This window comes from Musca domestica, unplaced genomic scaffold, assembly GCF_030504385.1.
Source record: "Musca domestica strain aabys unplaced genomic scaffold, Musca_domestica.polishedcontigs.V.1.1 526, whole genome shotgun sequence".
Classification (NCBI taxonomy): domain Eukaryota; kingdom Metazoa; phylum Arthropoda; class Insecta; order Diptera; family Muscidae; genus Musca; species Musca domestica.
The window spans coordinates 142955-160556 of NW_026712352.1; the positions used below are offsets into that span (position 1 = coordinate 142955).

The following is a 17602-nucleotide window of genomic DNA, read 5'->3' on the forward strand; positions in this document are numbered from 1 at the left end:
GGAATTTTCTCAATAAAATTATGAGTCCTCTATATGTGAATTTCTATAGAATTCTGATCAAACAATTATCGGTCTGTAGAGGTCGCTTTTGTAATAATTTTCTCCAGAAAAATAGCGACCTCTAGAAGTGGGATTTTGAGATTTTTTCCAGAAAATAAATGACCCTCTAGCCACAGATTTCTGAGAGATTTTCTTCATAGAATTATTGACTCCCACAACAAAATTGGCCCCTTATAAAGGAATCTCCTAAGTTTAATTAGTCCTCTAGATGTCAATTTCTTAAAAATCCTTAAAAATATTTGAGATTCACGGAGATGTCTCAAGGATATTTCTTATAAATGTGGATTTCTAAAGAATTCGTATCAGAGAATTATCCGCCCTCTAGAATTGAAATTTCCATAAGAATTTTCCCCCAGAGAACTAGCGGCATCTAGACGGGGATTTCATAAATATTTTCATAACAAAATTACAGGATCTCGAGCCACAGGGTCTGTGAGGGACTTTCTTCATAAAATTATTGACTCCCACCAGAACAATAATTGGCTCTCTATTTCCTAAGTATGCTAGGCCTTCTAGATGTGAATTTTACAAAAATATTATTTAAATTTTTTTTTAGGCAGAGATGCCTCAATGATTTTCCTTATAGTCTTCCAAACGTAGATTTCTTGGGAATTCTCTTCAGAAAATTATCGGCCCACTAGATGTGAATTTCGTAAGAATTTTCCGCGGGGCATTAGCGCCCTCTATGAGTGGATTTCTTGACCTCGAAATGTGGAATATCTAGGGCATTTCTGCCAGGGCCATCAAATCTGAAAAAAAATTGTCTAGAGAGGCAAAGAAAAAAATTCTTAAGTATGATAGGCCATCTAGATGTGAATTTAAAAAAAAGAATTATCCTAAGATTATTTTTGGCAAAGATGCCTCAATGATTTTCCTTATAGTCCTCTAAATCGTAGATTTCTTAGGAATTCTCTTCAGAAAATCATCGGCCCACTAGATGTGAATTTCGTAAGAATTTTCCGTGGGGTATTAGCGCCCTCTATGAGTGAATTTCTTGGCCTCGGAATATGGAATATCTAGGGCTTTTCTGCCAGGGCCATTAGCTCTGTAAAAAACAAAATCCAAAAAAAAAAAATTATCTAGAGGGCCAAAGGAAAAAAATAACCTTCGAAAATCCACACTTAGAGGTATAGAGGGTGGATAGTTTTTGCTGATGAAAATCCGCAGAAAAACTACCTTTGGTGTACAAATGATTCGCTAAAGCAAACCCTTGAGAAATACAAGTCTAGAGGGTGCTAGTTCATTGGAGGAAATCTTTTATAAATTCAAATTTATTGAGCGCCCTCTAGGTCTGGATTTTCTAAGAATTCTCTATAACGAAACATTGGTTAACTGAAAGTAATTCTCTTTAGGATTTTCATTAAGAAAACAAACATAAACTCTATAAATGAAATCCCTTAAAAAAATTCATATCTAGGGTGGCGAACAATTTAATGAAAAATATTTTTCTGAAATCCACATCCAGAGGGTCAAAAAATTCACGTGTAGAGGGTGGAGAGATTTTTGATGAAAATCTCTAAGAAAACTAGCTTTGGTATGCAAATAATTAGCTAAAGAAAATTCTCGAGATATCCACGTCTAGAGGGCGCTAGTTCACTGAAGAGAATCGATTATAAATTCACACTTATTGAGCGCCCTCTAGACGTGAGATTCCTAAGGATTTTCTTTCTTAACGAATTTTTAAATTGAATTAAGGCCCCAGCTACATCTGGATTTCTCAGGGATATGCTTTACAGAATTAATAGCCCTCTAGATGTGATTTTAAGGGATATCCTTTATATAATAATAAATCTTCTAGACGTGAATTGCCCCCAATTAAATCTTTCAGTGAATTATTGTCCCTCTGGCTGCGGATTTCTTGGAAAATCCAAATACAGAGGGAGCTTATTCACTGAAGAAAATCATTAATAAATTCACATCTCCATCAAGGATTTTTACAGTGAACTAGCGCCCTCTGGATTTTATTTAGTGAAATATTTATACACCATGCGTACCTTTCTCAGAGACTTTCACGTGAAAGTCTCACGTGAATTTTTGTCCCATAGGATTTGGATTTCTTAAGAGTTTTCTGATACTGAATTGTTGGCCCTCTACACATGAATTTCATAAGGATTGCTTTCATAAAGGTAGTGACTCTCTAAATCTGACTCTCAAGACTACCTTAGGTGGTCGGTAGTAAATTATTGGCCTCACAGAAGTGAATTTCTTTGAACCATTGGACCTCTAACCGCGGAATTTTTAAGGAATTTGGTCCCCTATATATGCATTTTTTTGGGATTTTATTAAAAAAATTATTGGCCATCTAGAAATGAATTTCCTTAATATTATGTTCTATAAAAATTTGGAATTTCGCGGACTTTTTAAGAAATTCGGCTCTCTACGAATGCTTTTTTCGGGGATTTTCATAGCAAAATGATTGAGGGTGCATAATTGGCCTTCTTGAATTGAATTTCTTAAAAATTGTCTTCTATGAATTATTCGCCCTTTAGCCACGGAGTTTGTAAGGAATTCGGCCCTCTACATATGAATTTCTTTGCGATTTTTATTGAAAAATAATCGGTCATCTAGAAGAGGGTTATCGTAGAAAAATTATTGGCCATCTAGAAGTGGATTATTGGCCTTCTGGATTTGAATTCCCCAAATATTATTTTCTCTAATTTTTTTTGGACCTCTAGCCATTGGATTGTAGGCCCTCTATCTACAATTTTTTTTTTTTTTTTGAAATTTTTCTAGGAAAATCATCGCCCCCCTGGAAGTGGGTTAATAAATTTATTGATCCTCTATATATGAGTTTCTGTGGTAGTTTCTTCTAAAACTTGTCGACAATCTAAAAATTTATAATAGGCCCTCTGCAAGTGAATTTCTTTGAAATAATCTTCACTGATTTATCGGCCCTCTAGATGTAAATTTATAAAAATTATTGGCCCTCTAGACGGGGATTTGTCAAAAGTTTTTTTCTTTGGACTGTTTCCCTCTTTAGGTGAATTTTTTATGACTTTTCCTCATTGAATTATTGGCCCTCTATAGGTCATTTTTTTTTAAATGTTCTTCATTGAACGAAAATCTGGTTTTATTAAAGATTTTCTTCACATTAATACTGGCCCTCTAGATGGGGATTTCTAAAAGTAGTTTTCTTTTCAAGAAATAATTAGTCATCTACATCCGAATTTTTCAAATATTTATTTTTTTTTTTTAATTTTAGCCCTCTAGATGTGGATTTCTTAATTTTTTTTAATATCCACACGGTATTCTTAAACATTTTTGAATTAAATATCGACATGCTATCTTAAGCGTTTTCCATACAGAATTATTGGCCATCTAGCCGTGGATTTTTAAATGTATGCATGTCCCTCTAGATGTGGATTTATTATTATTTTCTTCATATTATTAATTACCCTCTTGATGAGAATTTCTTAAGGAATTAGAAGGCGGTTTTTTGAGAAATGTGTTCGTATTATTGTTTGCCCTCTAGATCTGAATTTATAACAGTTTTTATTAGAAATAATGGCCCTCTAGATGTGAATTTCTGAAGAATTTTTTTTTTACAGAAGTTTTTAATTATGCATTTTTTCGAATGTATTTTTTAGGCTTTCTATGGAGAAATAAAAGCGGATTTATTGCTGAATTTCTTCATAGGAAAATTTGAGCTCTAGGCGAAAAGTTCCTTGGGATTTTGCCATAAAATTATTGGCCTTCTAGGTGTGGATTTCCAAATTATTGTTAGCCTTCTCCGGAGAATTGCTAACCTTTAGACGTGGATCAATTTAGGATTTTCTACTGAAATTAAATGCAAAATTCCGTATTGACTTCTGGTGTATTTTCTTCACAGAACAATCGTCCCTCTATACGTGAAACTCCTCGGATTTTTTAAGGGATTTTTTTTTAATAATTTCTCTCGGATTTTTATTTAGGATTTTTTTTTCTGAATTTTTTTGTTTTCTAGATGAGGATTCCTTATTGACTTCTAGTGGATTTTCTTTATACAATTGGCCCTTTAGACGTTTCTTGGATTTTTTATCGTTATATAATAAGCCCTCTAGATGTGAATTTCTTGAGAGAATTCTCGGAGAATTACCGACCTTTAGACGTGGATCAATTTAGGATTTTCTACTGAAATTAAATGCAAAATTCCGTATTGACTTCTGGTGTATTTTCTTCATAGAACAATCGTCCCTCTATACGTGAAACTCCTCTGATTTTTTAATGGATTTTTTTTAAATATTTTCTCTCGGATTTTTATTTAGGATTTTTTTTCTGAATTTTTTTGTTTTCTAGATGAGGATTCTTTATTGACTTCTAGTCGATTTTCTTTATACAATTGGCCCTTTAGACGTTTCTTGGATTTTTTCGTTATATAATAAGCCCTCTAGATGTGAATTTCTTGAGGTGTTATTTTATTGCATTTTGTTCTTGTCTCAACAAGAAGTAAATTTTCAATTATTTTTGAACCTTTTGCAATGCAGTTTTTTTTTAATATTTTCTTCTGAATTTATTTTGGATTTTTTCTAAGAATTTTTGGCTCTCTAGACGGAAATTTTCTTCATAGAACAATTGGCTGCTCTCCAGACGAGCCATGAATTTCTTTAGGGTTTTACTTTATTGAATTCTTGTCGACCAAGATTTGAATTTTTAACAATTCCTTTGGGGGAAGTTTTAACCCTCCGGAAAGTAGTTAAATATTTTCCCCTGGATGTATTTTCTTTCTGAGAATTTTTGGCCCTCCAGACGAGATTTTTTTTAAGATTTTCTTGAGAGATAATTCTCTGCGCTCAATGTAGAATTTTCTAAGATTTTTTTCAAAAATTCTTCGCTTCCCAGATTTGGATTTGTAAAACTCTTCTTGAGAGTATTATGCCTTCTCTGAATGCAGATTTTTCTAAAATTAGCTTTGAAGAGCTCTCCGCCCTCTATATATGGATTCCTTTAAGTCTTTCCCTGCAAAATCAAATCTTCAGATTTTTTTAACGGTTTTTTTCTCTAAGATTTTCTATGGAGAATTTTGCGCCCACTTGATGTAGATTCCATAAAGGATTCTCTTCACAGACGTGATTTTTCTAAGAAATTCCCCATAGACTTACCCGCCCTCTAGACCAGGGTTACTTCCTGATTAATGGCAATAAAACCAAAAATCTTTTTTAATTTCATATTATTTGCAATTCCCAATTTTTGAACCACTGTCCCACTGTGACTGTAATATATACATGCAAAAGTAGATCGTATTCCTCGGATGTCAACTGACAATATGGGTTGCAAGAGGCATGGCGTTTTGCACAACAGCCCATGGCGGGCGGCTATCGAAAACAATACTGTGACTACCCTACCACCACACCACTGTGTTTTTTTCCTCTTTCGATTTACTTTTTCACTTTTTTTTCACTCGAGTACTTAAATTTCAGTGCAGTTACTTCAGCGACACGTTGTTAATATGCCAAGTATAATAATAATAACAACAATAAAAACAAAAAAAAAAAAATATGAATAAATTATTTTTGGTATGATATGCGAGTATGTGCATCAATGTGAAGTAAAATAAATGTTATTTATGGCATATTTTGTTGGAGGAAAAAAAAGGTTTTCCTAGTTTTGGAAATTGTTTTTCCTCACGTTTGCTTAATGTGTGAATAATATATTTTAGATTTTCTGGTATCTTCACTTTATAACATATATTTTTTGTTTTGTTAATTTATTTATTTATTGATTTAATTCATAAATTAATCGAATTTATTTTTTCCTTGTGTGAATTATTAAGGCCAAAAAAACCCAGTTTTTATTTGACGCACTTCAAACTGAATGGAGTTCGGGAAATTTATTTTTAATTCGTTTATGTTGTGACGTCATATATTTTTAATATATATTTTTAGCATGCAATTATTCTCCCTTAATTTGAAAAAAAAAAAATATTTATTAAAAATAAGTTAATTTCCTCTGGAGAACACTTATTTTACAGTATCTCGAACTGTATTGTATGTCTTTCTAATTCGAGAGTCTCTCGAACTGTAGTCGATAGTCTCTCAAATTATATTCGATAGTCCCTCAAATTATATTCGATAGTCTCTCGAATAGTCGATAATCTCTCGGACAATATTCGATAGTATCTCCGACTATATTCGATAGTATCTAGGACTATATTCGATAGTCTCTCGAGCTATATTCGATAGTCTCTCAATTATATTCTATATTTTCTCTCGAATAATATTCGATAGTATCTCGGACTATATTCGATAGTCCCCAAATTATATTCGATAGTCTCTCAAATTATATTCGATAGTATCTCGAGTTATATTCGATAGTTTCTCGAACTTTAATCGATAATCTCTCGAAAAATATTCGATAGTCTCTCAAATTATATTCGATAGTATCTCGAGTTATATTCGATAGTCTCTCAAATTATATTCGATATTTTCTCTAGAATAATATTCGATAGTATCTCGGACTATATTCGATAGTCCCTCAAATTATATTCGATAGTATCTCGAGTTATATTCGATAGTTTCTCGAACTGTAGTCGATAATCTCTCGGACAATATTCGATAGTATCTCGAGCTATATTCGATAGTCTCTCAAATTATATTCGATATTTTATCTCGAATAATATTCGATAGTATCTCGGACTATATTCGATAGTCCCTCAAATTATATTCGATAGTCTCTCAAATTATATTCGATAGTATCTCGAGTTATATTCGATAGTTTCTCGAACTTTAGTCGATAATCTCTCGAAAAATATTCGATAGTATCTCGGACAATATTCGATAGTATCTCGGACTATATTCGATAGTATCTCGGACTGTATTCCATAGTATCTCGGACTATATTCGATAGTCTCTCGAGCTATATTCAATAGTCTCTCAAATTATATTCGATAGTCTCTCGAGCTATATTCGATAGTTTCTCCGACCATATTCGACAGTCTCTCGAGTTATATACGATAGTCCCTCAAATTATATTCGATAGTCTCTCAAATTATATTCGATAGTCTCTCGAACTATATTCGATAGTCTCTCGAGCTATATTCGTAGTTTCTCCGACTATATTCGACAGTCTCTCAAATTATATTCGATAGTATCTCGAGTTATATTCGATAGTCTCTCAAATTATGGTCGATAGTCTCTCAAATTATATTCGATAGTCTCTCGAACTATATTCGATAGTCTCTCGAGCTATATTCGATAGTTTCTCCGACTATATTCGACAGTCTCTCAAATTATATTCGATAGTCTCTCATATTATATTCGATAGTCTCTCGAAAAATATTCTCAAACTGAACTCAACTAAAGTATCTTGGACTGTATTCGATAGTGTACTGATTATCCCGAGAGTCTCTTGAACTACACTCTATAGTCCCTGCTCGATAGTCCCACGAATTATAATCGATAGTCTCTCGAATTATAATCGATAGTCTCTAGAACAATACTCGACAGTGTTTTGAACTAAACTCGAACCATGATCCATAGTCTGTCGATTTATAGTCGATAGTCTCTCGAACTATATTCGATGGTCTCAAGAGCAATACTCGATAGTATTTTAAACTAAATTTGAGAGCTTCTCGAACCATACTCGATATTCTCTCGAACTATAGTCGACAGAACCTCAAAGTATATTCCATAGCCTCTTAAACTTTTTCCGATAGTCGTTACCTTGAAAATATCAATTCTTCCGTTTGTCTGAGTAATCATCTTCCAGAGGCCATAACTTCGTAAATACTAGGAATACACACATGAAATGCATTGATTTTTAAAGAGGAGATATATAAGTTTCCAATCGCCAATAATAGTTTCGCTTGAAAATTCTTTCAAGAATTTAAAATTGAGTTTTACTGAATGACAGTTTTTTAAAACTACGCGTGATGTGGAATAGAGATTAATCTTCTGGGGTCATATCTTCCGAACCTGACTACGTAGCTGCATGAAGAGACCAGCATCTGAAAGAGGAGATCTTTCACATTAACGACGGCATATTTAATATCTGTATCTCCTTAATTGCCATAGATATGAACAAATTAAGACATATGCCGAAAAACATACATTTTTGGTCATTTTTAAGTAATTGCTTTCTGCTGACCATAACTTCAGAAGAAATTTATATAACTTCCTGAAATAAATTGATTTTTAAAGGGCAGATATGTCGCTTTCGAGTACGTAACAAAAGTTTCGCTGGAGAATTTTTGTGAAACTCTAAAAATAATATTTTTTTTAAATTATCTTTTTTTATGAGACCTCAGGATTGCAGAGTTGGTCTCTTTCCTGGGGCTATATCTTTTTTTAAACTGACTGAGTATCTACCAGAAAACATCGATATTTGAAAGATTAGATCTTCCATATTAATGGTGACACATTTGACGACTATATCTCTTTAATTACCAAAGGTATGAACAAATGAAGACATGCGCTAAAAAACATAAATTTTTTAACATTTTTGAGTAATCAGTTTCTAATGGTCATAACTTTGGAATCAATTCGTATATCTCCGTAAAATAAATTGATTTTGAAAGAGCAGATACCTTACTTTAAAATTCGTAACAAAAGTTCCACCGAAACCTTTTGTAAAATTTTAGAAAATAAAAAATCTTGGACGTTTTTTCCTTCTGTAAGATCTCAGGTGCGCAGTGCTAGTCCTACTATTGGAGTTATAACGTCAGTGCGATACTGCATATCCTAAAGAATAGACCAGTTTGTGAAAGATGTGTCATTCCTCCTTATAACTGCGTTTTCGGAGATATTTATCTCTGAAATTAGCGGAGATATGGCCCAAAGAAGACAGACGCTGAAAAATGTAAAATATTTGGCCTATTTGAGTAATCATCTTCTAGAGGCCATAACTTCGATATTAATCGGTATTTTATTGTGAAATAAAGTGACGTGGAGAGAACAGACATAGCTTTTCATAATCTTCTTCAATAATTTTGTCTGAATTTTTTACAAAATTTTCAAAATGAATATTTTTTAACTAGTCATTTTCTGCAAGGGACCAGATTTATAATAAGGATTATATTCATGGGCTCATATCTCCTAAACCTGATAGGCTATTTCAAAAAAATAATAGGCATAGGAAAGAGCATATATTCTTCGCCGGCATACTCAATTCTGATATATTTATCTCCGATATTACCAGAGATACACCCCAAAGAAGAGAGACGCTGAAAAATGTAAATTGTTTTTCCTTTTTGAGTAATCATCTTCTAGGGGTCATAACTTCGGCAGATATTGGAATATTTTCACGAAATAAATTGATTTTGGAAAAGTTCTTATTTGTCTTTGGAAAGTTGAGGAAAATATCTTTCTGTAACAATTGTAAAAATTTGAAAATAAAATGTTATTGTTTAGTTGTTTTCTTCAAGAGCTCAGATGTGCAATGCGGTTCACATTCATGGACTCATATCTCCTAAACCTGACTGGTTATCTGTTTGAAATAAACAGAATTTAAAAGAGGAGACATTTATCCCTACTGTTGCCAATCCGTACGTATTTAGCTGCCATGATATCCGAGTTATTGCCAAATGAAGGCAAGTGCGAAAAGATTTTAAATTTTTTGGGACTTTTGAGTAATCTTCTTCCAGAGGCCATAACATCGTCAAAAATCGGTATATTTCCACGAAGTAAATCGATACTAGAAGAAAATGTATTAGTTTTCAAAATTCTGCCCAATAATTTTCTTAAAATTTTTAACAAAAATTTGAAAAGCAAATTTTGTTAAATATTTAATTTTCTTCAAGAGCTCAGATGTGTAAATAGGGTCGTCTTCATGGGCTCATATCTTCGAAACCTGACTGACTATCTTTTTGAAATGAACAGCATTTAAAAGAGGAGGCATTTCTCTCTGCAGGTGTCACTCCAGATGTGATTAGCTGTTATGATGCCCGAGTTATCGCCAAATGAAGGCAGGTGCAGAAAAATGCTATTTTTTGGTCTTTTGAGTAATCTTTTTACAGAGGCCATAACTTTGGATATAGTTGGTATAGCTTCGCAAAATAAATTGATTTCGAAAGGTAAGACATTTGCTCTTAGAATTCCGTGCAAAATTTCTGCTGAAAATTTCTGTAATATTTTTAAAATTTATTTTAATTCACGCTTAGTTTTTTCTAGAACCCACAACTGCAATAAGTGTCCCACACAATGAGGCCATAACTTCTAAAACTCTCAGAGTATCCTGATGAAATTTTGAGAGTTTTAAAACGGAGGTCTTCTATTGAAGTTATGTGTATCTGGATATTTGTAGCTCCTCAATTACCCAAGATATGACCATAGGAAGGCAGGTGCGGAAAAATGTTAAATTTTTGGGACTTTTGAGTAATCTTTTTCCAGAGGCCATAACTTCGGAGATAGTTGATGTAGCTTCGTGAAATAAATTGATTTTGAAAGGTAAGACATTTGCTCTTAGAATTCCATGCAAAATTTCTGCTGAAATTTTTAGCAACATTTTTAAAATTTATTTTAATTCAAGCTTAGTTTTTTTCTAGAACCCACAACAGCGATTAGTGTCCCACTCAATGAGGCCATAACTTCTAAAACTCTCAGAGTATCCTGATGAAATTTTAAGAATTTCAAATTGAAGGTCTTCAATTGAGGAAATGGGTATCGGGATATTTGTAGGTCCTCAATTACCCAAGATATAGCCAAAGGAAGGCAGGTACCGAAAATGCTAAATTTTTCGAACTTTTGAGTAAACTTCTTCCAGAGGCCATAACTTCGGAGATAGTTGATGTAGCTTCGCAAAATAAATTGATTCTGAAAGACTAGACGTTTGATCTTAGAATTCTGTGCAAACAATCTGCTGAAAAATTTTGCAACATTTTTAAAATTTATTTTAATTCAAGCTTAGTTTTTTCTAGAACCCACAATTGCAATTAGTGTCCCACTCAATGAGGCCATAACTTTTAAAACTCTCAGAGTATCCTAATGAAATGTTAGGAGTTTCAAAACGAAGGTCTTCTATTGAAGTTATGTGTATCTGGATATTTGTAGCTCCTAAATTACCCGAGATATTAGCAAAGGAAGATAGTTACTGAATTATGACAAAATTTGTAGGTTTTTGAGTATTCGTCAGCCATTAGCCATAATTTTGAAAATAATTTGTGTAGCTTTGTGAAATAAATTGAGTTTGGAAATTTAGAATCGACTTCTCATTATTTTATATATAAGAAAAAATTAACACAAATCATTTGTTATTTGAAAAATTATCTTTTCAAAAACTGAGGACAGATTTTTGTGGTTATTCCGTTTTTTTATAATTTGTTAATGACAAATGCTTAATTTGCTTTGTCAAATATTCACTTGCATTATTTTGTTTTTAGACTTCAGTCTGAATTTTTGATGACTTTGCCTCGCAAAAAAACCATAAATCAAACAAATTATGAAATAAAATTAGCATAAGTTCTGCACTCATGACAAAATTTGTTTTGGTCCAATTTTTCATTTTAATTTGTTTCGTCTGTATTGCTCAACATTCAACCATCCTCCATTCTAAATTTTTCAAAGCAAAGAAATAAAAAAATACGAAATCCATTATAAAATTTAGATTAAGAACATATGGTAATGCAAAGATAGCGCGATCTTTTTAGAAGCTTAGAGAATTACAATTATAACGGTTTAATGCGTCAAATATGAAAAAAGAAATAAGAAAAAATATGATAAAGAGAAAAACTCCAACTGCAGATCATAAAACAGAAACTTGACCAGCAACAAGAATAACAACAATAAAAAAATATTTGACCACAATAATAACAACAACACCAGCAATGTTGGGAACTAAGACTGGCGGACAAGAACAAACGAACCTGAGGTTTTGCCACACAAACGACAACCTTCTGGCAGCTTAGCATAGGGGTTGCCATGTTGTGAAAAATGTTTTTTATTAAAAAAATCCACATTGCCCTGGGTTAAAAAAAGAAGTATTTCAACCCTCGAAAAAAATAATTTTTTTGAAATCCTCATCCTTTGACCCCCACGTTTTTTTTCAAAAATATTTAAAAAAAATCAAAAAAATAAAATAAAATCACCAAATATTGGGCTCTTAGAAAAATGTGTTTTTATACCCTCCACCATAAAATGGAGGATATGCATTGAAACTGGGTTATATTGGTTCACGTATAGCCCCCATAAAATCGTACCTCCCGATTTTAAAGTTTTTGCAGCCATAATTTTCAACCAAAGTAGCTGAAACTTGTCACTTGGGGCTCTTGGTAGGTCCTTTCTATTATGGCAATTCAGCTTTACTAATTGTTATAGCCTCCATAGAACGGTACCCTTCCGATTTTCGGTATTTTGAAGGTTTCTGCCACAATTTTCAACCAAATTAGCTAAAACTTGACATTTGAGGTTCTTGGCAGGTGGGTTCTCTCCTTGCAAAAAACATTCGCTACAGGTCCACGAATTTATATAGCCCCCATATAAAGATGCCTACCGACATCCGGTATTTTGAAGGTTTCTGCCACATTTTCCAAACGAATTAGCTGAAACCTGGCTATTGAGACTCTTTGTATGTCTGTTTTCTTCTTGCAAAAAATATTCGTTACAGGTGCACTAATTGATGTGGCGCACATATAACGCCACCCTTCCGATTTTCGGTATTTTGAAGGTTTCTGCCACAATTGCCAAATAAATTTAACAATTGGGGTACCTGGTAGGTCCTTTATATCCTTGCCAAAAATTATCAATTCAGCTTCACTAATTGGTATAGCTCCCATAGAACGGTACCTCCCGATTTTCGGTGCTTTGAAGGTTTCTGCCACAATCTCCGAACAAATTAGCTAGAAATTTTATGTGCAGGGTTTTTGGTAAGGCTTTTTTCTCCTAGCAAAAAAAAAAAAAATCGCTAGAGGTCCACTAATTGAACTTTACATTTGGGGTTCTTGGAAGGTCTGTACTCTTTCGGCAAAAAATATTCGCAACAAATCCACTAATTGGTATAGCCTCCATAGAACAGGACCGCCCGATTTTTGGCTTTTTTAAGGTTTCTGCCACAACTTCCAACCAAATTGGGTGGAATTAGGCATTTGGTGTTCTTGGTAGGTCTGTTCTCACCTTGCAAAAAATATTCGCTACAGGTCCACTAAATGGTACAGCCCCCATAGAACAGGACCTCCCGGTTTTCGGTATTTTAAAGGTTTCTGCCACAATTTCCAACTAAAGTAGCTGAAAATTGACATTTGAGGCTCTTGGTAGATCCGTTCTCTCCTAGCAAAAATGTTCGCTACAAGTCCCCTAGTTGCTATAGCCTCAATAGAACGGCAGTTTCCGATTTTCGGTACTTTAAAGTTTCTCCCACAATTTCCAACCAAAGTAGCTTAAACTTGACAAATTGGGTTCTCGATAGGTCTGTTCTATCCTTGAAAAAAATATTCGCTACAGGTCTACCAATTGGCATGGTTCCCATATAACGGTACCACCCGATTTTCGGTATTTTGAAGGTTTCTGCCACAATTTTCAACCAAATTAGGTGGAACTTGACGATTGGGATTCTTGAAAGGTCTGTTCCTTCCTTGCAAAAAATATCCGCAACAGGTTCACTAATTTTTATAGCCCCCATAGAAAGGTACCTCCCGATTTTTGGTATTTAGAAGATTTCTGCCACAATTTCAAGCCAAATTAGCTGAAAGTCGACATTTGGGGCTCTTGGCAGGTCCTTTATATCTTTGCCAAAAATGATCAATTTATCTCCACTAACTGGTATAGCCTCCATAGAAGTGTACCTCCCAATTGTCGGTATTTTGAAGGTTTCCGCCACAATTTCCAACCAAATTAGATGAAACTTGACATTTGAGGCTCATGGTAGGTGTGTTCCCTCTCAGCGAAAAAATATTTGCTACAGGTCCACTAATTGGTGTGGCGCCCATATAACGATACCCTTCAGATTTTCGGTATTTTAATGGTTTCTGCCAAAATTTCCAACCAAATTAGCTAAAACTTGACATTTGGGATTCTTGAAAGGTCTGCTCTCATTCTGCAAAAAATATTCGCCACAGGTCCACTAATTGATATAGACCCCACACAACAGTACCTCCCATTTTTCCACGTTGTTTGTCAAAAGTCCAAATGTAGGGTTTCACAAAAAAACTTTTTATACCCTCAACCAATCGGAAAAAAACATAAAAAATTAAAAAAAAAGAAATCCGTCGAAAAATACCGCTCAAATAAAAACCTTTATATTGGGGCTATACGAAGACGTGGTGCTGGATAAGTATTTTTCTTCCATAGGCTGCAGTATACATTAGGAACTTCAAATATGAAATTTGACGCAAATCCGGTGAATAATGTCGCGAAAATCCTGGAAATACCGAATATCTCGGGTAGTGTTATATGGGTGCTATACCAAAACTTAGACCAATATTTCTTGCTAAAACCTCGCTAGGGGTCTTGTAACATTTTTTTTTTTTTTTCATAAATCCATGATTCTGGTTCTTCAAAATATGTTTTTTTTTTAATTTTTTGGCACTTTTAAGAAAAAAAAAATATTGGGTTTTTAAAAAAAAAAATTAATTTTTTCAAAAAAAAAAAAGGAAAAAATAATATTTAGAAATAATATTCTTTAAAAATATTTTATTTAAATATACATTTTATTTAAATAAATTGGGTCCTTTTTTCTTCGTTTATTTGGGTGTATTTTATTATAACCACTTTGGCAACTCTGCAGTCCAGCAATTTCTCTCGCTGGTGTTCTCTGTTAATAACATTTCATTTAACTGTTTCAGTCAGCTGTTCTAAATCGTCATCTCATTTAAATGACAAACAATTAAAACAAACACACAAACACAGGCTCAAAAATTAATGTAATAAACAACAATATCAAATTTGTTGCAAATTACAAAAAAATAATAATAATAATAATTTTTCGTTGTTGCAAAATAGCTAGGCTTAATCCCATTATTATTGTTTTATAAAAAAATATTATATTTATTAATTTTAATTTTATAATTTTTTGTTATTTTATATATATTTTTATTATATTTTTTGTTGTTGCGAACTGGTCAGGTTTAATCCCTTTATTGTTGTTTTTATAAAAAAACTTTTATTTTTTAAATGAAACTTTTACAAAATTTTATAATTATTTATGACATTCACCTTTAATTACGTTTGTTGCTTTTCTTCTCTTCTCTCCTTTCCTTCTAATTTTTTTTCACTTTATAAATCTCAAAATTTCTTTTTATTAAAAAAGAAATTTCATTATTTTTATTTGTTTCGTTTTACTAACAAATATTAATTTTTCTCACTGCAAATATTTCAATTTTTAATTTTTTTTTAACTTTTTCTTCACCACCTCCAGCAGAAAAAAAAACTGCTGATTTGTGCAATAACTTGTTTGGCTTTAATTTCTGTTATTATTTACTTCGCACTTCGTTAATTCTTTCTTTTTTTTTCTCTTCTTAATTTACATTCATTAAATTTCGCATTTCTTTTTTTTTTCGTTTTGTTTTTTCTTTTATTTTTTTTTTTTTTTCAATTTTTCTTTTTTTTATTCAACTATTTAATCCCGCAATATCGCTGGCTGGAGCAAAGTTTCAAACGTAAAATTACAGGAAAACAACAAAAAATATTTTACAACCGTCCGCCACAAACAACCGTTCGCTTTAAAACTCGTTTTAAAACTAAATATTTGAATTCCAGTCTATTTTCATTCGAGCAACAGGCAGCAAGCAGCAACACGTTGTTGGCTGGGTTGTTTGTTTGTTTGTTTTTGTTTTAGTTTCATTGGCCATGCTAAGTGCAACAACAACAAACGAAGTGTGGCTGTTAATAACAGTAACTTCAAAGCTCTCACGGCACTCAAACCAACCACTCAGAGCGAGAGAGAGAGAGAGAGAAGGTGAGAGTTAATCCACCACTCAAAAGTGGTGGAAGTGTCATAGAGTTGTCGTTTCATTTAAATTGTATGTTGGAAATTAATTATGGATTTTTTAGCGACTTTTTAAAGAAATTATTAAAATTAAATAAATATTAAAAAAATGATGATAAAAATAATTATTTTAACAAGAAAATATAAAAAATAATAATAATAAAAATCTATACATTTAAAAGAGTAGTGAAATAACTGAGTGAATGACTGACCTAGAATAAATGCTCAGACGAAACGGCTGAAGCTAGAATCTTGAAATTTTGCACGAGGCCCAGTCTTGGGGTGTAGGCGTGTGTTAAGGCTGGATTTTTGGAAATTCGTAGTTAAAGGGTACGAAAAGTACTAAAATGTACTAAAAGTTGAATATTGGACAAATAGAAAAAAAAATAAGTAAAAAAGCTGTAAGTTCGGCCGGGCCGAACTTTGAATACTCTCCACCATTTGGTAAAAATTTGGCAATTTTCAAAAAAATAAAATCCGTTAAAATCTTGAAAATACCGAATGTAGCCGTATATTTGTCACTAGCTATTGCAATATTCAAATGCGAAACTTGAAAAAAAAATCTGTTCATAATGGGGGCTATACGAAGACGTGGACCTACATGGCTCATTTTCTGCCTTAGGATGTAGTATCCATTACGAACTACAAATACCAAATTTGAAATAATTCCGGCGAATAATGATGCTAAAATCATGAAAATACCGAATATCGGGGGGTACCGCTATATGGGGGCTATACGAAGTCGTGGACCTGCACAGACAATTTTCTCTCATAGGCTGTAGTTTCCATTAAGAACATCAAATACCAAATTTGAAACATTTCCGTTAAATAATGTCGCAAAAATCATCAAAATACCGAATATCGGGAGGTGCCGTTATATGGAGGCTATACGAAGACGTGCATCTACATGGCTCATTTTTAGTCTTAGGAGGTAGTATCCATTACGAACTTCAAATACCAAATCTGACACATTTACGGTAAATAATGTCGCTAAAATCATCAAAATACCGAATATCAGGAGGTACCTTTATATGGGGGCTATACGAAGGCGTAGACCTGCACGGACAATTTTCAGTCATAGGCTGTAGTATCCATTACGAACCACAAATACCAAATTTGGAAGAATTCCGGTGAATAATGTCGTTTATATCACCAAAATACCGAAAATTGGGAGGTACCTTTATATGGGGGCTATACGAAGGCGTGGACCGACATGGCTCATTTTCTATCTTAGGAGGTGGTATCCATTACGAACTTTAAATACCAAATTTGAAACAATTCCGGTGAATGAATTCGCCAAAATCATCAAAAAACCGAATATCGGGACGTACCGCCATATGGGGACTATACGAAGTCGTGAAGCTGCACAGACAATTTTGTGACATAGGCTGTAGTATCCATTACGAACTTTAAATACCAAATTTGAAACAATTCCGGTGAATAATGTCGCTAAAATCATGAAAATACCAAATATCGGGGGGTACCGCTATATGGGGGCTATACGAAGTCGTGGACCTGCACAGACAATTTTCTGTCATAGGCTGTAGTATCCATTATGAACTTTAAATATTAATTTTGAAGCAATTCCGGTGAATAATGTCGCTAAAATCATTAAAATAGCGAATATAGGGAGGTACCATTATATGGGGGCTATACCAAAACGTGGAGCCACATGTTCCATTTTCAATACCAAAAGTCCTACAGACATAATACA

At 33.2% G+C, this 17602-nt stretch overlaps 1 long non-coding RNA gene across 1 annotated transcript in view; it reads right to left on the bottom strand.

The window, feature by feature from the left end:
* The window catches only part of LOC131805384 (uncharacterized), an 85312-nt gene extending 69636 nt beyond the window's left edge, over positions 1-15676 (bottom strand). Inside the window, exon 1 of the long non-coding RNA XR_009343667.1 lies at positions 15117-15676. This is a non-coding gene — a long non-coding RNA (uncharacterized LOC131805384). The remainder of the gene's footprint in view (positions 1-15116) is intronic.
* Between the last annotated feature and the right edge of the window lie 1926 nt (positions 15677-17602).